The sequence below is a fragment of the Marmota monax genome, unplaced genomic scaffold (genome assembly GCF_021218885.2).
Source record: "Marmota monax isolate L192 unplaced genomic scaffold, Marmota_monax_Labrador192_F-V1.1 WCK01_AAM20220418_F8-fsc00051, whole genome shotgun sequence".
NCBI lineage: Eukaryota > Metazoa > Chordata > Mammalia > Rodentia > Sciuridae > Marmota > Marmota monax.
The window spans coordinates 11,310,799-11,333,729 of NW_026695202.1; the positions used below are offsets into that span (position 1 = coordinate 11,310,799).

At 58.3% G+C, this 22,931-nt stretch overlaps 2 long non-coding RNA genes across 5 annotated transcripts; one reads left to right on the forward strand and one right to left on the reverse strand.

The window, feature by feature from the left end:
• The first annotated feature begins 1,235 nt into the window (after window positions 1–1,235).
• On the forward strand, window positions 1,236–4,223 carry LOC124083027 (uncharacterized). The gene is made up of 2 exons (XR_006848585.2): window positions 1,236–2,249; window positions 2,433–4,223. It is a non-coding gene; the product is annotated as an uncharacterized LOC124083027 (long non-coding RNA).
• A 4,901-nt stretch (window positions 4,224–9,124) lies between these two features.
• Window positions 9,125–22,202, reverse strand: LOC124083148 (uncharacterized). 4 transcript variants are annotated; one of them, XR_009225424.1, is made up of 5 exons: window positions 21,974–22,202; window positions 18,335–20,219; window positions 16,598–17,990; window positions 10,061–15,146; window positions 9,125–9,632 (listed from the first exon to the last, which is right to left on the reverse strand). It is a non-coding gene; the product is annotated as an uncharacterized LOC124083148 (long non-coding RNA). The 4 variants fall into 4 exon arrangements; XR_009225425.1 differs by lacking the exon at window positions 18,335–20,219 and having other exon boundaries at window positions 9,128–9,632; window positions 10,061–10,129; window positions 10,641–15,146; XR_009225426.1 differs by lacking the exon at window positions 18,335–20,219 and having other exon boundaries at window positions 9,126–9,555.
• Between the last annotated feature and the right edge of the window lie 729 nt (window positions 22,203–22,931).

Below are 22,931 nucleotides of genomic sequence, written 5' to 3' on the forward strand. Positions count from 1 at the left end.
AGAGACACACAAAAGGAGGAAGAGAAGGGGAAAGGAAGGGAGGAAAGAAAAAGGAAAAAAATAGTGGCTCGAGTTATGAAAAAGCACAGAGATAGGACTGGCTTCAGGTTTGGCTGGATCAAGGATTCTAATGTGTCACTAGGATGCAGTCCCTCTCTGTTTCTTGGCTTCTACATTTGCTTCCCTCGTCTCCATGAGGCCACCAGCGGCCTGGGCCTTTCCACCCATGCCAGGTGAATATGAGTCTGTCCAGACAGCCTGGCATGTCCTTGGGGAGGCCTCTCACTCAGCTTCACTGGGCTCCAGGCTGTGGGGATATTGCTCAGATTGGTCAGTCCCAAGTCACCAGACCCCTCTGAGATCCAGGAATGGGTGACCTCTATGCCACAGCCTGAGAGCAGGGAAGGGAGAAAAGGCCAAGGAAATGGGGGTGTGCTGCTGGCAGAGGGGGGTGCTCTGGGCAGCAAGGCCCAGAATTCCTTTCCTCCGGTCACGTCCCCTGGGTAGCGTGGGTCTCTTCCCTGCCCTTCAGCAAGAGGCCAAGAGACCCGCAACTTCGATGCTGGATGCAGATGCCTGTGCTCCTGGCCTGGCCTTGTCCACCTCGGGCACCTGCCTCACTGTGGGCGCAGGCCCAGGGGCCCGAACACGGATGTGCTTCCTGTGTGAGGGTCTGCATGCTCGTGTGTGTGCACGTGTGTGTGCAGACACCAGCGCCGGCTCTGCTGTGGGTCTGTGAACAGGCCTGGCCCAGCCCTGGTGGCCTGGCCGGGTCCAGAGGGGCTTCTTAGATGGCCAAGCAGGCCCCTCTGCAGAGCAGGCCGCGGCCCTGGGTGTGAGAGCAGGCCCCTGGCGTGGCATTCGGGCCAGCAGCTCTGCGTCCTGAGCCCGCTGCCTGCGAAGCTGAGTGCCCAGGCTGACAGGTGCCTGGCAAGCCCCACACCTCCAGTGGCCTGTCTCCGGTCCCCTGAGGCAGGCCTGCTGGACTCCTCCTCTGGGGTGTTCTATAGGCGAGGGGTCTCGGGCTCAGTGTCCAATCACTTCTGCCAGTCCCCTGTCCCTCCTGGGCCCTGGGCTTCAGAAGGCACGTCCCTGGAGACCTGGTATGGCCTTGACTCCCCCTTGCCTCCTTGGACATGGGCCCCTCCCTGCTCTCTTCTTGCTACTGTCCCCTCAGGCCTTATCACCCTGTGCGGCCCTGGGTTATCATGCCACCTCCCATGTGTCCTGCCAGGGCCAGGCCCTGTTCCCGGTGCTCTCCCGAGCACGGACTTCCTGGCCCTCTGTGGGCCGGGCTGGGCACAGCCCACAACCCTGGACGGAGGAGGCCTGGACGCAGGACCATCGAGGACCACGGGGCCGGGCCTGCTGCTCTCTGGGCTGAGGAGGTTGCAGGCTCTTCTGGAAAATGGCCCCAGCACTGCCCACCATGACCACCCAGCTCAGGTCGGGTGCTCCAGACCAAGGTGACCGTGTGGCTGGACCAGAGCCATGTGACTGGCCAGCGTGAGAGGTCCAGGGGCATGATGGGGGGGGAGCAGAGGAGAGAGTGCCCAGTGGAGGGTGGCACAGCCCGAGGCCCCAGAGCTGGGCCTTCTGCTGAGCACAGCCCGAGCCCGCTCTGCTCTACCTCTGACTGGCGGACTGCAGGCTCCCCCTGGGCAGGGGACACTGTGACTGATGGCTTCCCCAGGCCTAGGCAGGCAGCCACCCTCCTGCCCGTCACTCCCTGGGCTCCTCCCCACCTCCTGCTGACCCCCGCTGCACCCCACGCTGTCCCACCTGCCCCCAGCCCACGGAGATGACTGTCAGGAGGACGGTGCCTTCCTTCCGGGCCTCTCCTCCCCGCCTTGCTCTGCAGACCTGAGGCCAGGCCCCTCCCGGGCGGCCCTTCTTGGGTGGCTCCCTCGGGCTAGAGGGCCTTGTGGGTGCTGCTGCCCACCCACCTCTACCCCAGCCCGCCTTCCCCCGGGCTCAGCCTGGTGCCCCCACTGTGCTTGGGTGGGTGCTGCCCCTCTGCCCCTGGCTCCCCTTTCTCCCCCCACCCACCTCTCCTCCCCAGGGATGTGTCTGTGTCCCCACTGGCCAGCCGGCCAAGGACCAAAGCCTCAGGAAGTGTCAGCCGGTGGCTGCTTTAAAACCCTGTCACTTCTCCACCTGAGGAAACAGGCCCAGGGAGGCACATGGCTTGGATCTGGAAGGTTCCCCGAAGCCTGATGTGTCGAGGACTTGGTCCCCGGTGTGGCCAGGTACTGAGGTGGGGACTTGGGGAAGTGATCAGATCCTGAGGGTCTGTCCCCAGCGCTGGACTCACCCCGAGGGCGTAGTGATCTGAGTGGACTGCGGTGGGTGGCATGATGTGGGGAGGCCTGGCCGGGCCTGCTTCCCGGCTGCCATGAGCTGACCTGCTTCCTCCCGGGCCCCTCTGCCAGGTGCTGAGCCTCACCTCAGGCCCGAGTTGTGCAGTTGACCGAGCGAGCACCAAAGTCTCTGGAACCCGGAGCCAGCACAGAGCGCTTCCTCCTTTCAGTTGTCGGGTGTTTGAGTCACAGCAGTGGACACCCGGTTGCTCTGGGTCACACCGTGAGGCGGAGGCCAGGGGAGACCTCTAGGTGGGGAGCCTGTGTCCAGCCCTCCCATGGCCGCCAGGGCCCCAGGGGCAGAGCCCGTGGTGTTTTCCTCTCCGTCACCCATTAATAATGGGATTAAAGCAAGTTCCTGCCAAGGAGAGAGACTGGCTCTTAAGAAACAGCTCAAGCACATTGTAAGAGTGAAAACCGTCGGCCATCAGCACTTTTTACCTAGACCTGAATTCATGAATGTTAACCAAATAATCACAGGCACGGAGCTCTAATGCCTGCGATTATGCACAACCACCATTATGGCTGTAATGACAATTAGATTCCGGCTCGGCGGTGGCTTCCAGGAGGGAGGAGTCCTCTGGTTTCCAGCGCTGTGACCTCGGATTGCCGTTGCCATGGCAGTGGGGCTGCGTGGGAATCTGTGGACAGGAGACTGGTCTTGTGGGGAGGTGCAGGACAAAGGTCCCTCCTCAGCCCCGAGCCTTAGTCAGAGCAAGAGGCTGGGGTGGCAGAAATGGCCAGTGCCCAGGGGCCCCTGCTGACTTCATCCCTTACCAGGCAATGGGCTGGCCCTGTGGGACACAGTGCTGTCACCTTTCAGTAAATATTAGTTGAGCACCTGCTAGGTACGGGGGATAGAGCAGTGGCAGGTCCCTGGGCGTGCTGAGCCCACAGCTCAGGGGGGACAGATAAGAAAGCAGACAGACATAGGAGCCTGGTCATCTCTGCCTGCGAAGGGCCAAGAAGGCACGGAAGCTGAAGTGACCGGGAGTGCCTGGAAGGGGTCCTTCTGCCCGCGTGGCCAGGGGAGGCCTAGCTGGGGAGGCCCGCAGGACAGCAAGAAGAGAATCCCGCAAAGGCAGTGGTGACCCTTTCAGAGAAGACAGCGGGGTAGGCAGAGGAGACACGGGACACAGCTAAAATCGAATTTCTGATAAATCACCCATAATTCCTAGTGTGAGCCTGTGTCACGCATCACCGAGACAGGCTGACCCTAACAGGTCGTTTGTTGCCATCTGAAATTCACAGGTACCTGGCCTCCTGGATTCGTCTTTGCTACATTCAGCCAGCCCGACAGAGAGCAGAGCTGCCTCCCACTCACCCCACGCCCTGCGCTGTCCTCCTGGAGGGTGGCTCACAGGTCCCCAGCCTGTTTCCCCTAAAAGCCCTGGGACTGCGTGAGGTCTGCAGGGCCCTGGGGCACTGGTCCTCACCCACCGTCCAGTGACTTCACTTCTCCTGCCTGCTTCTTCATCCCCACCCTCCTGCACCACCCTTCAAGGCCTCGACCCGGCTTACTGTCCAGAGAAACTTCTGTGCACCTTCCGCTTGGTCCCAGCCTGTGCAGACGCTCGGCACTTCACTGTCTGAAAATTAGCCATGCATATTTAAAATTTTTAATTAATTAATTTATGGTACTTGGGATTTAACCCAGGGGGACTTTAGCCACTGAACTATGTTTCCAGTTCTTTTGTTTTTATTTCGAGACAGGGTCTTGCTAGGTTGCTGAAAACCTCCTAAGTTGCTGAGACTGATCTTGAACTTGCAACCCTCCTGCCTCAGCTTCCTGAATTGCTGGGGTTACAGATGAGCACCATCGCACTGGCTATAAATTTTATTATATAAAATATACATAACAGAGTTTCTCCTCTTAACCATTTTTAAGTTCTGCTGCATTGAGTATATTCACAGTGTAATGATGCCATCGCCACCACCCGTGTGCAAAACCTCTTCCTCTCCCTGGACTGAAATTGCAGCCTCTAAACACCAGCACCCTCATCCCCCATCTGCCTCCCAGCCTCTGGCAGTTGCCATTCTTCTTTCTCTGTCAATTCCAAGTACTTCATAGAGTGGAATCTAAGTATTTGTCCTTTTGTGATGGGAGAGTTTCACTCTGCACCATGTCCTTGAGGTTCGTTCTTCCTTTTTAAGGCTGAGTAATATTCATGGTGTGTGCCCGCCATATTGTTTTTCTGTTTGTTGATGGGCACCTGGCTTGCTTCCACCTTTTGGCTGTTGTGAGCAGTGCTGCTGTGCATTTGGGTGTGCAAATCTGCTCAAGTCCCTCTTTCTCTTCCTTAGTGTGCATTCCCCAAGTGGCATTGCTGGGCTAAGGGTAGGTGCTAGGTTCATTTCCTGAGGGACACCATGCCGCTTTCCACCTCGACTGACTGTCCCACGCTCCCACCTCAGGTGCTGGGATGGATGAGGCGTAAGTTCCTGGCCTCCTGTACTTTGTGTTTCTCTCTTTTCTTCCCCTCCTCTCTTTAGCTTGCTCTAGTCTGCTTGCCTGGGGGCGGGGGTGGGGTGGGGGTGAGACTTCCACTGTCTGGACTCCCTGACTTACTTCCAGAAGCCCAAAGAAGGACTCGGAGGGCTTGCAGAGGAGGGAGGGGAGAAGCAGGGAGGGAGAGGGCCTGCCGAAGTCCCCAGGGCCACACAAGGCCTGGAAGAAGCTGGAGCCACAGTCCCCAGGGCATGGGCTGGGCGGGGCTGGGCGGGGCAGGGCCCTGCTTCTAATGCCTGGTCACAGCATGAGGCAAACCCTCGGGTGGGATACACGGGCAGAGAAGTGGGGCCTCCCTGTGCTCCCAGGAGGGTCAGAGCCTCCTCCACACGTGCTGTGTGGCCGGGCAGATGGCTCCAGCTCCGGGCTGTGCCCTCTTCCGAGCAGGCTGGGTCTGGCTGGCTGCAGTCAGCTCCTGGGCCTGCTCCCTGGGCAGGTCTCCTTACCTTGGGCCCAGACCTGAGCGCTCTGAGGCGGGGCTGAGGCCCTAGTGCTCCCCGGCAGGTGCTTCTCCTGCAGCAGCGGAGTCCTGGGGCCGGGGGTTCAGTGCACTTCTTGGGAGCCTCTTGGCCCCCCGCAGCCTTGCGCGTCTATTCTCATCCTTCTGCATCCAGGCCCGGGGTCTGTCTGTCTGTCTCTTTCTGTCTGTCCAGGCTCCTTGGCCTCCTTCTCACGGTGCGGGTACCGGGCAGCTAGCACCTCAGGCAGGGTGCCCTCACCTGGCTGGAAGGGGCTCCCCATCTCTCACACGCTCCTTGGGTTCCAGTCCTGCCATCTGGCCCTTGGGTGTTTACAGCCCAGGGTGGCCCTCGCTGCGACAATCGGGAACCATGTGCTGTGCTGGTGCTGAGAACAGGGGCGCCCTCCCAGATCTAGAGAGCGCCAGGCTGGGGCTTCTTGTCCCCCCATGCGCCACCCTCCACGTGCTGCTGAGGGGCACAGGACTTCCTGGGGGTGGGAGGGGCTACGTTGGCCCTCGGGGTCTCAGTCAGCTTCTTTCCACCAGGCCACATGGAGGGACATGGCCCAACACCTGTCACGGTGGTCCCTTCCATCTGTCCAGGTGGGTGCAGAAAGGGGGCACTAGGGTGGTGTTCCCAGCTGGTGATGGGTAGGCCTGGGGGTCCGAGATGCCCCACCCAAGGGTCCTTGATGGCTTCTCAGTTGGCTCACCATGACACCACCTCCGGGAACCTGTGTCCTGCCTGTGTCCCACCCCCCAGCCTGCCAGCTGGATCCGCTGACTTCCTTCCAAAGCATAGAGTATGTCAAAGTGACGGGTGTCATGGTGGGTGACAGAGATGGCTTCCTTCTTGCTTGCCCACTCCTGCTCTGTGGAAGCAGCAGCTGCGCAGTCAGCTGCCCTGGAGAAGCCCACGCGGGGGGGACTTGAAAGGTGTCTCCCTCCAGCCAACCTCCAGGGGCCCTGAGGCCCCCAGTCCAGTGTCCCCGAGATGCTGAATCCTGCCCTTGCTCCCTGAGCGGCTGTGAAGCGGATCCCCCAGTCGAGCCTCAGCCTCAGATGAAACTGCAGCTGGAGGGTCTGCTCACCCTCCCCTGGTTCCTGGCCCACAGAACTGCGCAGTTACAAATGTGGTCATTTTTAGCTGCTGAACTTGGGGCAATTTTGTACATAGCTGGGAACTAATACAAGGACATTTTTTTCTGTGCTCTGAAATCATGTCCTATGTATCACATGACAATCTAGAAAGGGCAAAATTAATCTGTAACACAAAAGTCCCCTCAGAACAGTGGTTGGCTCCTGGTGTCCGGGCAGAGTTGTCTGGGAAGAGGTTTGGTAAGAAATGCCCACCCTCCTCTTCCTCCTCTTCTTCAGGTACTGGGGATTGAAACCACGGGGCACTTAACCACCGACCCACATCCCCAGCCCCTTTTAAAAAAAATTTTTTTTTTGAGTCAGGGTCTCGCTGAGTTGCTTAGGGCCTCACTAAGTTGCTGAGGCTGGCTTTGAACTCGCGATCCTCCTGCCTCAGTCTCCCAAGCTGCTAGGATCACAGGCGTGCGCCCCTGGCTAGTAATGCCTTTTATTCTGATAGCGCTTTGATTCGGGTAGCACTTTTATTCTGATAGTTCTCAGGTGTAAGCTTTTGTCAAAACGCAGCCAGAGCTTTTCAAGGCAGGTGCCTTTCACTGTCTGTGACCGAAGCATTCGGAGAAGGTGCGCGGTGTCTTCAATTTGTTGTGAAATGCACTGAGAAATAGGCTGTAGCCCACGGGGACAGAGGGCTGGAGGGCCAGCAGGTCTGCGCTGAGACACTGGAGCGCCCCGCAAGTGGCCGCCAGCTGGGGGCGGGCTGGAGATTTCATAATAAGATCTTGTAGAAATTCTACCTCCCAAATACTCACAGCGTATTTAAGGGGGAAAAGTCGGAACCCTGCTGGATAGTAACTGGTCAAGGCCGAGGCTGTTTCTTTCAGTGTGTGACTTCATTTCCTTCCTCCCTGGAGGGAAGCAGTGATGGTTTCCATTTGCATTTGGGGAAACTGAGGCTGGGGGAATCAATCAAGGGCAGAGCTGGGGTTTCTGCCTCCCCAGGACCCAGGGTGGAGCTGCGTCGGCCTAGGGGGCCGTCTCTGCCTGGGCCTTACTTCCTCATCTCTGGAGCAGGATGCAGACGGCCAGGTGGGTGGAATCGGGCGCCATTGGCCTGTTTCTCGGGGCTCACTGCCCGGCTCTGGACGGCCTGGGGCTGTTTAGTCAGCTGTCTTCACTGCTGTGACTAAAGGACCCGCCTAAGACAACTGCAGAGGAGGGAAAGTTTATTTGAGGGCTCATGGCTTCAGAGATCTTGGTCCATAGAAGGCTGGCTCCATTCCTCATGGCGGGAGAGTGGTGGAGGGAAGCAGCTCACACGATGATCAGGAAGCAGAGAGACTCCACTCACCAGAAAAGATATGTCCCCCAAAGCCACGCCCCCAATGCCCCCCTCCTCCAGCCACACCCCACCTGCCCCAGTTACCGTTCAGTTACTGCCATCAGGGATTCATTCACTGACTAGGTTAAGGCTGTAACCCATCATTTCTCCTCTAAACCTTCTTGCTCACATGTGAGATTTTGGGGGACACCACACCCAAACCATAACAGGAGCCCTCCTGGGTGGGAGGCAGCCTCAGGACCCACCAGGCCTTCTCTTTGCCCTGGGATGTATGCCTTGAGGAGTGTGGGGCGGGAAGGAGCAGGAGATGATGGGCTTCTACGTGGACTTTGTTCCCGAGGCCTGGCCTCCGGGCAGCTGTGGCCTGAATGTGGAGCAGGCAGAACACAGCGACTCTCCCTCTCCACTGGCGGCTTTGGGGCAGTGCCACCGAGGTGCAGTTTCCGGGCTCTTCTCTCACTGAGTGTTTCCTGGAGAGAGGCTCAGGTTGGGCCAGGTGGCCACTGCGTCCCCCCGCCTCCTATTCCTGCAGCTCCTGCTGCTTGGGCATTTCATTCTGGGGGGGGTGACAGGCTTGGGGTGGGGTGGGGGAGGCACCATTCCAGAAGAAAGCACAGATGTCGTAGCCTGTCATTCAAGGATAGTCCTAAACTGGCTGAACCTGTCTCAGTGACATGGCCCCTGCTCCTCTCTGTTGCAGGAAGCTGTGCCCTGGACTGTCACACCTCCAGGCCTGGGCCCTGGCCATGCTCCCAGCCTGCATGACCCCTAGCACCTCACTATCCTGGAGAGCCAGCTCCCCAGAGCCTTCCCTGAGCCCCAGGTGGAGTTGGCTGTCCCTTCTCCTGACCTCACGCTGTCCCTCCACCCTCCTCTGGGACCCCCAGAGTGGGCCTGAGTTGGAAGCCCCCGGCTATGCCCATCAGCTCCAGCTGCCATGACAGAATGCCATGGCTACCCAGGGTCCTGGAGGAGGGACGTCCAGCAGCTTTGGCTCTTGATGAGGTTCTTGGTAAGTTCTCTTCCTGCTCGAGGTGGTGCCTTCTCTCTGTGTCCTCACAGGCCTTCTTTTTCGAGCCTAGACGAGAGAGAATGAGCTCTGGTCTCTTCCTATTCTTGGCACAGGACGGGGGGCTGGGGACACACCCAGTTCTAAAGCAGAGACCCACAGGGGCTCCTGAAAGACGGCCCAGGGTCTGCTCGGGGGCCTCTCAGAAGCCTGGTTTGGCTGACGCATCACTGAGGGGGTCACCACAGAGACAGGACACATAGGGCCGCGAGCCGCATAGCAACAAGTACGTTAGTGACTGGACGACACAGCCTGAATGTTTAGGTTTACAAAAGGTCACGCCGGGATGTTTGCACCAAGACAAAATTGCCTAAATGAAGCCTTATCAGAATGTATCCTTATCACTGAGCAACAATGATTTTATAGAAACATTAGAGAGAGAGGGAGGGAGTGAGGGTATTAGGTGGGCGGGCGGGGCGGCGAGGGTGGGGCAGGCTGGACTGCATGTCCCAGGCTTGAGGCAAGATCCCGATTCTCCGGAAAGCACCAGTCTTCGCAGACGGGGCCTTCAAGCCATGGATGGGCCCCCATGTTATCCAGCTCAGTCCCTTTGCCGACCATCAACTCGCTGAGGGTTAAGAACATCTAGACCAGTGTTTGAACACGTGCCGCAGCCCAGCCAGGCGGACACAGGACACACCGACACACCGTCGCGTCCCAGCAGAGCCTGTTCCTGCGCTTGGTCTCATCAGCAGGGGCCCGTGACTTCCCCTGAGGCTGCTGAGAAGGTTAGAGGAGCGTGTGAGCGTCAGGGTCTTAGCTGGGTCCTCCAGCCTGCCGTGTCTCTGCAGACCTGTCTTGGGAATGACACCGCTGTAAGAAAGAGGTCCTCCAGCCTAGAGGGGACCTCTGCAGCCAGGACAGGATCGTGGCCTCTTGACCTGTCTGCACAGAGGGTGCCAAGCATGCCAGGCAGGGTGTCACTAAGAGCTCTAAGGTGAGGCTTGCTAGCAGGGACGAGCCGTGATGTCCGCCAGCTCCTCCAGAGCACTCCCTGGGCTGTCCTTGGGACCCAGCCTGCTCCAACCTGGGGTAAGTCCTGCCTGATTCTTTGGTCTCCAATGCTCTGGACCACAGGATCCCCCTCCCAGGCAGAGACCCACCCCGGTCCTGGAACCTCAGCCTGTAGCATCACCTCCTGAGTGACAGCCCCCACCCTCAGATGCACAGTGGCCATGATTCTTTTGTCTCAGGGTTACCTGTGTGCATCCGAGTCCCCAATTACCTGCGAACTCCTCCAGAGCTGTCAGCGTTGTCTGGAATCTCAGTGGCCAGAATAGGACCTGGTCCAGAGCTAAGAGACACATGGCAGGGAGGGGACCTTTTACAGTGGGTCCCTCGGGCTCTGTGACCCAGGTAAACACCCTTGACTTAGCTAAGCCTGGCAAAGGTTCTGCAAAGACCTAATTCATAGTATCACTGTAATGAGAGGTTAATTCGGGCTACACAGTGGCCTGGGAAGTAGCTAAGGCGTGCTGGCTGCTGTGGCAGGTACAGCCTTGAGTTCCGGCAGTTTTTCCTGCTTGAGTGACAACAGATGTGGTGGCAATTCTCTGTTAAGTAGTGACCCAGGTGCATCTTTCTTATGGCTCTGCCATCTCCACCTTGAAGCTTTCAAGGTCACTGAGGAAGGGGAAGAGCAGGAGGGTTGTATGGTTCAGATCTGGAAATGGTACCTACCATTTCCACTGGGTCCTATTGGATTGGATGCAGGCACATGGCCACATTCAGCTACATGGGAAACTGGGAATGTGATTCAACCGTGAGCCTCATGAGGGAAGAACTGGGTTGGGAGGAAGAGAGACCTGCTGTGCTGGGCTGTGGCCAGATCTTCTGGGGGGCGGGGTATGGGAGGAAGTCAGTCATCCATGGTGAGTCAGCATCTGCAGAAACCTCACACACAAAACTGGATCAAATGATTTCAGATGTCTGAATGATCAGAAATAAAAAGAAGTTAAACAATTGTTAAATTTTAAAAATGAGAATGTAGACACAGAAAAATATATTCTGAAAGTGGTCAGAGAGATAGGAAAAAAAGTCCAGTACAACTCCTAGAAATGAAAAATATACGAACTGAAATGGGAAATTCAATGGACGTGTTAGACAGACAGAGATTCAGTTTGGAGGGCAATTGGCAGACTGAGCGATGAAGCTGAAGCTATTCCTGGGATGTATAACACAGGACAGAAGAAAAACATGGAAAAATATGGAGTGGAGGTGAGAGAGAGGAGGAGGTTGGCGTGAGAAGAAAGAACACAAATCCGCTTGGAGTTCCTGAAGCTGGAAGAGAGCATGGGGTGAAAGTCATTATTCAAAGAGATGATGGCTGAGAAATTTTCAGAATTGCTAGAAGACATGAATTTCAGTTCAGACAGCACAAACAAGAAACTTTATTTTTGTTTTTTTTCTTAAGCCATAATTGGACCCATCATGGTGATGTAGAATAGGAAAAGGAAGGTTTTAAAAGAAGCCAGAGAGAAGAGACAAATCTTCTACAAATGCACGCATATTAGACTGAAGGCAGATGTCTCCAGTGAGAACAGAGGCCAGAAGCTTAGAAGTGTCACAGCATCGGGTATGAAAATATACAGTCAGTAACTGTCCACCCAGGGTCTCTACCTTTCAAGAAGATGAAGACATCTTCAGACAGAGCTCAGGGACTGGAGACCCTCACTGGGGCCATTTCTATAGGAAAATGATTCTGGAAGGAAGGTCCAAGAGACCAGTCCAGGAGAGCAAGGAAAGGGCTCCAGGTGCGGGAAGCTCTAAGCTCACGTTTACTTTATACAGCAATTATACTAATGTCTGATTGGGGACAAAATAGAGCAAGCCTCCAGGGTGCTGTGTCCCCTTGGTGGTTACTTTAATGCTATTTAGGGAAACCCTAAATCACGGGTTCTTTCAGAAATGCTTTCTGCTTTGCCGACTCTCCTCACACACACTTGGCCCACCTACGGGACCATCAGGCTCTGCCCCCAGAGCCCTGAAAACACCATCAGGCCCTGAACTCTGCAGCAGGGGAGAAATCCCAGGATGGGGTTCCCTCGGCCAGGTCTTCCCACGCCCCAGCCCAGTGGTTCTCACCTGGATCACCTGCAGGTGGGCTCCCCCCCGCCCAGAGCGTCTGATTCACCTGAAACTCTGCATTCTAACGAGTTTCGGGGGGCGGCGGCGGCCGGTCTTGGACCACAGCGTGAGAGTCAGTGCTGCAGCAGGGCAACGCCAGGCCCTGCCCTCGGCTGCGAGGTGACTGCCCTCCTCCAGGAAGCCGGCAGCCCTCCCGGCCAGGGCTGCGTCCCCCTCCCCTCTGCATTTCACCAGTTCCTGCCCAGAGCAGAGCAGCCGCTCCAGCAGGGAAGGGCTGACTCCAATAATCTTAAAGGATCTTGGGGTCTTCTCCCCAACAAGAAGTCACACATAGGTGCACGCGCATGTCCTCTTCCTCTCACCTTCCTTTCCTGGGCTTTGGTGGAAACTTTACCTGGCCTTTTAGTGAGAGGGCTTGAGTGCCGGCTGGGTCCAGGCTGGGTGCGGGACTCGGGCTGTGCTACGCCCTTTGTCCTGGGTAAGCAGGGCTCCCCTGGTTTTTTCTAAAGGTGGGATCATGGGTCCTGGAGACCCTCTCCAGACCCCAGCCTGCCCTCCTCCACTCTCTGCCTCAAAGGCCACGTCCCTTAGGGATTGATTCAGCGTCCTGACAAAGTCCTTCTTGTACCCTGCTCTGCTGAAGCTGTCAGCCTCCTGGCAGGGGAATTAAGTGGGACACCACGGACAATTGATCCCAGCAAGCTTAAGACATCCGTTCCAGGAGAAGGCCCCGCTGACAGGAGAGGCAGCTGCGCGGCCCCTGGCGAGACTCCTGCAGGCGCTGCTGCCGAGCCCCCTCCACATGGGGGCCTTGGGAGGGGCAGGGGACATGCTGGGTGTGTTGGGGGCACACCCACCCTTCCAGGAGGGACCTGGGGCCTGGGACTGCCCAAGAGGTAGCCAGAGGGCTCATGAGTTCAGGGGGCACCTGGGGGTACTCAGGTGGCGATTTATGAAGTCAGATTAAGGAGACTGATGGCCCGTCCTTCAGCCAAGAAACGAGTTCTGCTACAAACCTTTGAAGGGCACGAAGGCAGAGGAGAGAAGCTTGGTGAAGAGTGGCCCAGGAGAGTAATGAGGAATCGGGGGGTGAAACAGGGCCGGATGCCAGGAGAGAGCTCCTGACTGTCAACCTGCCGGTGCTGGAAGCTGGCCCGGCTGGGGGAGCTGGGGCCTGCTCCCCTGAATCATGGAGTCTGACGGACAGGTGTGGGAGGCCTACGTGGGAGGTGGGGTGGGACTCAGCCCAAGACCAGGAGTCCGCATCACACTGACTGAACAATTATCCCCTTCTCTCGGGGCCACCTGGTCCAGAGGCAGGTGAGGCCCAGCCTGTGGCCCCAACCTGCAGGGAGCATCTGCAGGCTGCCTGAGGGCCAGGCCAGCTGGGAGTGACAGTGGTCTGAAGAGGAAAGCCATCTGTGGAGAGGGCCCCAGCTCTGCCCAGTGACTGTCCTTAGGCTGTGTGTGGTGGCAGGAACCAAAAGATTCCAATGCCCGCTTGACAGGGCCCCCAGGCCACAGGTCCCTGGTGGGGCAGGGGTGTAGCCACCAAGCGGGCAGGTTCCAGAGCCCAGCTTTCTGCTTAGGATCGCTGAAGCAAATTCCATTTCTTTGGAGAACCCCAAAGCAAATTATGATGGGGGGCTCTGCGTCCTGTGCTGAACAACTTAGGGAAGTATCGAGGCCCCGGGAGGGCTGCCCCTCCCCATGTTGGGAAGACATTTCGTGGGATGCCCGAGACGCACTCCAGAGCTGGCCAGTCATGTGGCTCTCAGGGGGCGAGCTGCACCGTGGAACCCGCTCACAGCCACCTGAGTGGGAGCTTGAACTTTCCTCAACTACTGACCAGGCTGCTCAGCGTGCAGTTTCTTTCCCCCAGGCTGCAGATGCCAGCCCCTTGGGGCCTGTCCACCTGCTGAGTGATCAGAGGACAATTGCCTGGGCAAGCTTCTGCCGGAGGAAGCCACCTGTGACTCAGGTTCTGAGTCAGCGCCCAGCCCATGGGCACTGGCTGTGGGGGTGGGGCTGCCCTCCCTGGAGGATGGGGGACCCTGGGAGAGTGGGCCACAGAATGGCCCAGAATCATCATCATCCTGATTAAGTAGTTGGGGACAAGCTTGCAGCAGCTGCTCTGGTCTCTGTCTCCTTGGCCACTGTGCTGTGGCCGCCCTGGCTTGATGTCCAGGAGGCTCTGCCCCTGGGCCTGTCCCTCCCCATCTTCCCCCGGGTGCCCCACTTTGCCTAGGCCTCGCTGGGCTATTGGTATCTTTCCCTGGCAGAGGGCAGCCTCAGAAACGTCATCTATCCACTTGTGGGGGTTTTATTTCCCTTGAACTTGGCGCCTGATGGTCAGGAGGGAGCAGCAGGAGATGAGGCACAAGTGCCAACCCCCCTGGCCAGCCCCTGCTCACTTGTGTGAGCAGCCCCCGGTCTCGGCCCTAGAGTCCTGGGGCAACCTCGGCTCCCCAGGGCTCTGAGCAGACCTGGGCTGAAGCGCTTGGCTGCAGAGCGGGGAGCACAGCTCAGCCCCTCGGTTCCTCTTCAGGGAAGGAGGCTTTGGGGGAGGTAATAAAAAACCAGGGGAGGGCGGCAGCGGCCCGCCGCCAAACAAGGTTTCTCATTAGTTTGAAAGGTGGCCTCGGAGCCTGGACTGAAGGAAGGAAATGGATTGAGTCCTGATTAAGTAGTCGGACTCAGAGGCCTGCTGCTGGCCTCCGTCCTGACCTTCACAGAGGCTCTGCCCAGTCTGGGCCGCTTTAGAATTCCCGGCCAGCCTCCCCCACAAGACCAGGGCTGCCCAGTCAGCCTTTGGGCCTCCACACCCCTCCGTGCCCCGGCTTGGCCGAAGGACAGTGAGAGCGGGACCCTGGTTGGAGGGGCTGGGTCTGCTCCTGTGGTGGCAGCGGCCTTGAACTGGTTGGTGTCTTTGTTTCTGGGGACCGTGGTGTCCTGGTTTTAGGTGGCCATCATCATCCTGCATAGAGCAACTCCCAGGATGCTCAGTTGAGCTGGGGGGGGTCTCCTGGCAGGCCCTGGGACCCCTGCTGCTGCAGTGCCTGACCTGGTCATCTGATGAGAGAGGCAGTCCTGGCCATCTGAGCCCAGGATGGTCATCTCCTGGAGGACGGAGCATGACCACACGCTCTCCCAGAGGGTGCCATCCAGCTCTGAGGTGGGCGGAGCAATTGCTCAGCCTGGGAACTTCTTCCTGGATTAAGACCCTGAAACACAGAAGACACAAGGCACTGAAGTTGCTCAGACATGAGCATGCAGCCTCTGCGGCCGCACGGGACTGATGGGGCCAGTTGTCCCTGTCTTCTGAACACAACAGAAGATTCCTGGGCTGAGGTACAACGTGTTAGTGGCATTTCCATCACCTGGCTGGCAGGAGCACCTGCGGTCCCCTGGGGACCACCGAGGCTGTCATTAGGAAAGGCCTACGGGCTCCTAAATTAGTGACACGAGGCCTCTCCCTGTCCTGCGCTCCCAGTCGCCTGTGGCCCTGGGCCTGTTTCTCTTGACTTTCAATGCCACTCAGTGCCACCTGCAGGCAGAAGCCCACCTGGGCTCTGCTGAGTGCTCAGGGCCTGAGAACTTTGCCTGTTAACTGTTTCTGTCACTGTAAGTTGGACAGCACCTCTCCTGGCCCCGATGCCCCAAGTCGACACCCCAGGCTCTACGGCAAGTGCCAGGGCAAGTGACTGGACCCCTCCAGCCCTCGGCCCACTCTGCCAGGCTTCTCTACAAATGCTAGGCTGCCACAGTACCTGGGGTGGGGGCTGTTGTCCCCTGTCCCCCACCTGGAGGAAGAAAGAAAATGGATGCCCTCACCCTCCCACACTCCCTGAGCCTTCTCAGATGACCCCTACTGATTTTCTAAGAGGCACTCATGGCATTTCCTCCTCCAGGAAGCCCTCCCTGAGCAGCAAATTGTCCCCCCCCCCATAATGTCTTTGCTTGTTTGCGACCCTCTGCTCCTAATGTCCTGTTTCCCTGGAATGCAACAAGCACTGCCCCAAATCCTGGCCCACGGAACTGGCCGACCCTGTCCTCCCTGAGGCCCTTGTTGCAGGACAGCAGCGGACTCTATCTGTATGGAGTCCCCCAAACATCAGGCATCCATCCAGAAATGACTGGTGTGGCCATGCTGGTGCCAGCTGGGGCCCTGAAGCCAGGTGGCCAGCCTGGGGGGCTCTCAGATGCTATGCCCCTTGGCTCCCGGGACCTGCTCTGCTGTCGCCCTCCTCAGGGACCAGCTGTCCTGCCAGGAGGTCATGAAAGAGCCACGCCGGGCTCTCTGCTCAGGGCAGTGAGCGCTGAGGCCTAACTGTGCAGCTGGCAGCCCTTTCTCCCACATCCTGTTCACCTGCCGGAAAGGCCTATCATGTGGGTTCTGTGGTGTGTGTCCTCCAGAGCCCGGGGAGGACCCCACAGGGCCAGGGTGAGGATCCCTCTGGAATCCTCTCAAGTGCTTGGGCAAGTGAACCCCGGAGTCTGTGAGGTGGAGATGACAGAGACCAGATGGCCCTCGTCAGGGTGAGGACAAGGGTCACCTGTGCCCTGAACACTACCCTCTTCCCTGACGGTGTCCCTTCTCCTCATGAGGACGGGGCAGGGCGGGGAGTGGGCTGGTTATGAAATGTCATGCTGGGGAAACTTTTCTACTTCTTACCTTACATAAGCCTCAGCCATGTGTTCCCTGGAGACACCGTGTTCCCTGTTCCCACGCGGCAGGAGCGGGGAAGGCAGGACACGTGCTCCTTCTGAAGTGAGGCTGCTCTGTGGCGTCTCCTCGTTACCCTTGGCCTCAAGGCCCGGCAGTGGGGGCGCTCACAGCCCTGGGGGCGCTCACAGCCCTGGGGGCTCTGCAGAGTCAGGCCGTGCCAGGCTCAGCCGTCCTGGGGTGCCACTTGGCCGTGCAGCCTGGTCCTCTGCCGGTGGCAGAGCCGGTGCAGTTTCCTGTCGCCATGCCCCCCCCAGTTCTCAGACATGCCACCTGCGCAAATCCAACCCTCTCCACAGACTTGAGAAACAGGGATTTGAGATCAAGGGGACCTGGGCCACAGGACACTTGCTAGAAGCAGAGGTGACACAGGAAGCTGTTGCAGTGTTGTGGCGCTTCCCTGTGGCCTGGTGGGGACTTCGTGGCTCAGCCTGGGTGACACACGCAGCATCGCATCTGGCCTGGTGGACAGGTGTTGGGCTTCCCTCTGGAGGCCAGTTTGGGTGTAGAGGTGGCGGAGAGGATCAGAGGACTCCGGCTGATGAGGAGGCCCCAGGCCAGGGTTTTGGATCAGTCAGTTCACACCAGAGGAGGTTGTGGCGGACCCCAGGGGCCTCCCAGGACTTCACTGCAGGGGAGGCATCTCTGGGCCTTTCTGCGGGGTGGTGCCTGCAGGCCTGTCCCTCCCTGTGCTCAGTCTCGCTCTCCACCCTGCAGGCTGACTTCCCCAGCAGCGCTGTTCCTTTGTCCCATGGCCTTGTCCTGTGTGTGCCTTAGGTTGTCCCTCAGCTGGGCCTCCAACTTCCAAAGCTCAGCACTGTCCACCTGACACCTCAGCCTTTCCAAATTCCCAGGACAGGAATCCCAGTAGCCGTGGTCTCTGGGATGGGAGAAGGGAGGAGACCTTGTGTCACTGGCTACAGAACAAGGCCGCTCTGGACGGTGCCTGTGTGCGTCTCCACCACAGCGAGAAGATGCGCCAACTATTTGTTGACTGCAGCTGCAGAAGCCCACGAGGGGCAGAGGCCCTGTGTGGCAGTCCCAGGAAATTTCACGAAGAGGAGTTAGCCCAAGGTCATGGGCTTCTGAAGGACTTGTATGAATCCCGAGCACCTGGCCCCGGACCTGGCCAGGGGAGATTAGGACAGATGGAGTGAACCAGCATGTGAATGATGGCTTGGTTGTGAGGCCTGCACTGGACTCAGTTGGGAAGGTGGGGTGGACAGGGCCTGGGGCAGGACACCCAGCAGGCTGTAGGGCTAAGCCAATAGGTAGCAACCAGGGAGACCTTGGGCCCTTTGATCAGTAATTCCACTTCTGGGGATTTCTTCCATGAAATGACCTGCCCAAACACACAAAGATATTTAGTCCAGAGGGGAGTAAGTGGGATTAAAGCATTATAACCAGGGGGCATTTCCCCAGTGAGGCCAGGAAGCGGTAGAGAGCAGAGGCTGTCTATAGGGCCTGGTGGGAAAAGTCTGAGAGGCCCTGTGTGCGCTGCATGTGCCAGAAAAGACAAGCGGGGGTGGGGGTGTGGGGGGTGGGGCAAGAACACCCTGCAGGGCCGAGCTGGGGGGCGAGGAAGGAAAGCCGGCTTTTAAGCCTTTTGCTTTGTCCTTTGTATGCCTCTGTTTAAGAAGCAGGTCTTAAAAATGGAAACTAACAACAACAAGGAGTGATCCGCACCTTTCTGGCAGGAAGGAACAGGCTGCTTGTGAGTGGAGTGAGAAGTCTTAATGGTAAACCTATTCTCCCCAAACACGGAGGCAGGTGACCTTGGTGTAGATCAGGGCCCAGGCTGAGGCTCCGGAGGGGGTTGGCCACACCGGCAGGCCTGGGGCTTGGCCTCCAGCACCAGGGGCAGCAGGGCCGAGCCAGGGCCGACACAGGCCCAGGCTGAGAGCGGGAGGGAGGGCCAGGCAGGGTCAGGGCCACGGTGAGCTCACTGGGATGCGGGGCGCCCAGACCCCGTACGGCAATGGAAAGACCTGCAGCAGCACCAACAGCCAGAAGTTAATAATGTTAATCATGTAAGGACGCAGGCGTCCGTGGCGCACTTCCTGGCCAGGCCCCTTCTGCCTCATCTCACTGAACCTTCCCTCTGAAGTCGTGGGCCATGAGCACTGTTGGGATCCCATCTGACTGAAGCTGAGTTCAAGCACGTGGAGTGGCTTGTCCCAGTGTCACGGCTGGCAAGTAGAAGAGGGGGGCTGTGGGGTAGTTCTGTCCACGCTGCTCTCCGGGCTGGTGGGGAGCACCAGGCTCAGGAAACAGCAGGGCCTCTCCCTGGTTCTGGGCCTGGGTGGGTGCACAGGGCTTGGCGAGGGAAGAGGGGCTTGTGCCTGCCTCATCCCTGGGAACCCAGAGCAGGACAGAGCCTGGACACCGGCTCTGGCTGGAGATGGCCATGGTGACTCCCCGCCGAGGCCTGCTGGCCTGAGCTCTAAGAGAAGGTCCTGCCTGCACAGTGGCCTGGAGGGTGGGCTCTGCAGAAAGATTTGCTGTTTCCTCTAAAGGGTTCTGGTGAACTTGACCTCTGTTTTGGAGAACAGAGGGGTCTGAGGAAGCAAAGGAGGGGGCTGCTGTTCTCTCCTGTGAAACTGACCCCCCTCAGCCCAGGCCAGCGGTGACTGCAGATGTTTCCCTTCCTGTGCAGCAGCTGAGATCACCGAGCAGGGCTTGCAAAGGCTGGTTGGAGGCAGAGCTGGGCACCACTCTCTGTAGCTGGGCCTTCGCTGGGATGGGTTCAGGGCTGGGCTGGCAGGGCGGGGGTGGATTTGGAAGAATCGGGTGAATTCGTGGTTTTTAATAACAGTAACTGAAAAGCAAGACAAGCCTGGGTTTGTCTCATTCTTCAGGGTGTCAGCAAGCTCCTGTGCCAGCACTCGGGGACAGTGCCCCCCTCCCTCTGCTCAGGTGCCCCCCCAGAGATGCTCAAGTAGGGCAAGCAGAACACTTAGTATTCAGTTTTTTTTTTTTTTGATGGATTTGGTTGGATTTAACATATTTAATGAACATTGCTTGAGTAGCTATTGCAATCTCATATATCCTAAAATGCCTAGAGTTTTGTATATATCACTTCTCTGAGGCCCACCACAAAGCCTGGGAGATCATTATCCCCCCCTGACAATGAGGACACGGAGGTGACCATGCAAGGTCTTATCTTGGGTACTGCCCGGCTGGGATGCTGCCCAGTCTGGTTCTCCCAGCCCAGAAGCCATCTCAGCCACAGCTCACGAGGAGCCAGGGACAAGAGCACGCTGTTAGACCTCCCTTCTTCTGCCATGTGTCACATCTGTCCCAAGTTATGACTTCTCTGTGACCAGTCTAGACAAGAATGCGCCTGGGGAAGTCTGAGGCCAGTCCTTCTCCTGGAGCTCCTCTCCTTGTGTCCCCAGCACTACCGCCCTCCCAGGGCCACGCAGATCTCTGCTACAGACCCCAGACCTGCCTTCCCCAGAGCCTCCCAGCTCCGGGGAGGGAGAAATGAGCTCCAATCCTGAGTCTGGGCTTCCTGGCCACAGGAACCTGGGGAAAGTGGCTTCTCTCCTCTGTGCCTTGGTTTCCTCACCTGTCAAATGTGGGCAAGACGATCACTGAATGAATGAAATGATGCAGTTAAAGAGCCTGGCGGGGTGCCCAGCACCCTGGAAGTGCTTAGTGACCATATGGCCTTGTTGCCACCCGACTCCTCTAGGCCTCTTCTCTAGGCTGGAGCTAGGGAGCTGGGCAGCCTGTGAACCAGGACCCCAGGAGGCAGAGAGGACAGGCATCGCCTGCTCCTGACCCAAGGATGTGTGGTGACACGGGACCAACCTCTTAGACCCAGCCCTAGTCCCCACAGCCTCCTTCCCTATTCTGCCCAGTGCCAAGCCCTCAGGGTGCCACACCAGGATGCTGCCATCCCTACCCTCACCAGCCCCTGGTTCTGGATCCTGTGGCTTTGAAAGATGTGCCCCTCCCGTTGGCCCAGGGGCCCCTCACCTGAGGTTTAGAATAATGAGTGTGAGCCAGCCTGGCTGTCGGTCATGCTGGGGACCCTTGCGCGGGTGTGTGTGTGTGTGTGGGGGGAGGGGGACTGGCTTCAGGGTTCGGAATCAGTCAGTGGCAGCTCTCTGATTGGACAACATGTCCTTGTTCCACTGTCCAAGCCAAAGCTGGGGGGCTGTGAGCACAAGGTGAGACCTTCCTGTTGGAAGCAGACAGCACCTACCTACTCATAGTCGGTCACCTCAGCTCTGCCCCTTCAGGTTCAGAAGCAGGGACAGTGTGGTGGACACTCATTCATTTTGGCCTTTGGAAAGGGGTGTGGACCCCCTCCCCGGCTGGGTGTCTCTGTCGTGTGAGTCTGGATAGGTTGTGCAGGGAGAGTATTTCCTCTAAGGAGGCTGAAAACCCTGGAGACCCCTCCCCTGCCTCCCCTGCCTCTGGGGCAGAGTGCACGGGGACTTGAACCAGAGGCTCAGGGGGCCCTTCTCCCGCTCGCTCTGTGGCTGCAGCTGTCCTGATTCCCAGGCCTGGCTCCTGCTGCAGAGGCCACGTGGTTGCCTTGCGGGCTCCAAGGCTCACTGGGGGCAAGTTCTGGTGGGCCACTCTGTGCCACAGTGGGGACAGCTCCCTGTCACAGCGGGCCACTGGTTCTGGGAGCTCCTGCCCGCCCAACCGAGGCCCTCTCACAATCCTTTATCGCCCATTTCCACAAAGTCATCTTCTGTGCTTATGACGAAGAGCACGACCCCTGGGCTCGTCCCCCAGCGCTGGCCCTTCCTGCCCTTCCCAACCTGAGGTGGGGCTCGGCTGTTGAGGAACATTTATGGGCTTCCTCCAGGGGCCAGCCCTGCCCGCCCTTCTGCCGGGGCCCTTTGTTCCCACAGGCCTCTGCGTGGCCTCAGCAAGTCCTTGCTGTGTGTGGGCAGAGGGTGGCCCTCCTGAGGGATCCCCTCCAGCATTCCCCTGGGGCAGAGGGCAGGGAGAACCTGTCTTCCTGAAGTGGAGAGGGGACACTGCGCGGGGCAGGATGTGGCCTCTGAGAGCCAGAGCTCAGGACTTGTCTTTCTTGGGAAAGGGGAGGGAGGTGTGGGCTGCTGGAGATGGCGCTGGGTCAGCCGGGAGCTGGGAAGGAGGAAAGAACTTCCCGGGGACAGACAGACAGAGGGACCCCACAGGGACACGTCTTCACTCTTTAACTGAGTAGGTGACGTACGCAGCCAGGAATGCCGAGTGCAGAGTGAGCTCGTCTCCGTGGACGCCTCCATTAACCGCCCGTGTGCCCACCTCCTCCCGACTCACCAGGCGCAACAGCCCCAGGTGGTATCAGCCCCTTACCCAGCCCCTTGTCCGAGGCCACTGGCTCTTTCTGCTCATTGTTCCCAGGACAGCCGCTTCAGTCAGCTTTGTGATCGTCTTGGGGGCACCTGGGGACTCCCCTCTGGAGTATGTACTGAGGTGGGGCTGCCAGGTCTCTGGGTGGCGTGGTCCATGGCACAGATAATGCCACCATGGCTGCCACTGCGCCCAGACACACGCGGTCAGTATGTGCCCGTGGGAGCACCGGAGGATGGCTATGGGTCTATTTCCCTTGGAACACGTTCAACCGGAACATGGCCCTTGAACCCACAGGTAAGGCGTGCGCTGTACCAGGGTTTATTTTTTTCATGGCACACTTTATATTTACTTTCCTGTTGTCACCACAGCCGTCTTTGGGCCAAAGGGCATTGAAAGGGGACATGTACTTCTGAGGCAGCGTGGCCAGGGCGACCCCCAGGAGACCCCCAGGGTGAGCGTGGAGTGGAGCTGCCCCACCCCGCCGGAAGTTTCCCTCCTCTGCCAACCTTGGGTTCAGGCCTTCCCATTGTTGAGGAAATTAATAATTTCTCTGTGGAAACCAAGGCTCAGGGAGCTTAAGGGCCTGCCTTAGATCACACAGCCAATGAGAGGAGGCCAAGGTAAACGCTACCTTAGTGTGTGGCACTCAGAAAAGAGACACCTAACGTCAGAGGCCTGGGCCTCTATTGATGGTGGGGAGGAACAGTGACACCCCAAACCTTGCTCAGCAGAGCCAGGCCAGCCACCAGGCCTCTCTGCTTCATTCACAAGTGCCCCAGGTCTCCACCCTGGGATTCTATGGGCAGCGAGCAGCCAGCCCTCTGTGAGGAGCTGTGTGCTGTGGGGCCTCCTGTCTATCCCTCCTGCTGTGAAGCCCCCAGGACACATCTGTTCCCAAGAAGCAGTTCCTGCCAGTCTTCCCTCTACCCCTGCGGGGGGAACTTAGGGTCCCCAGGGC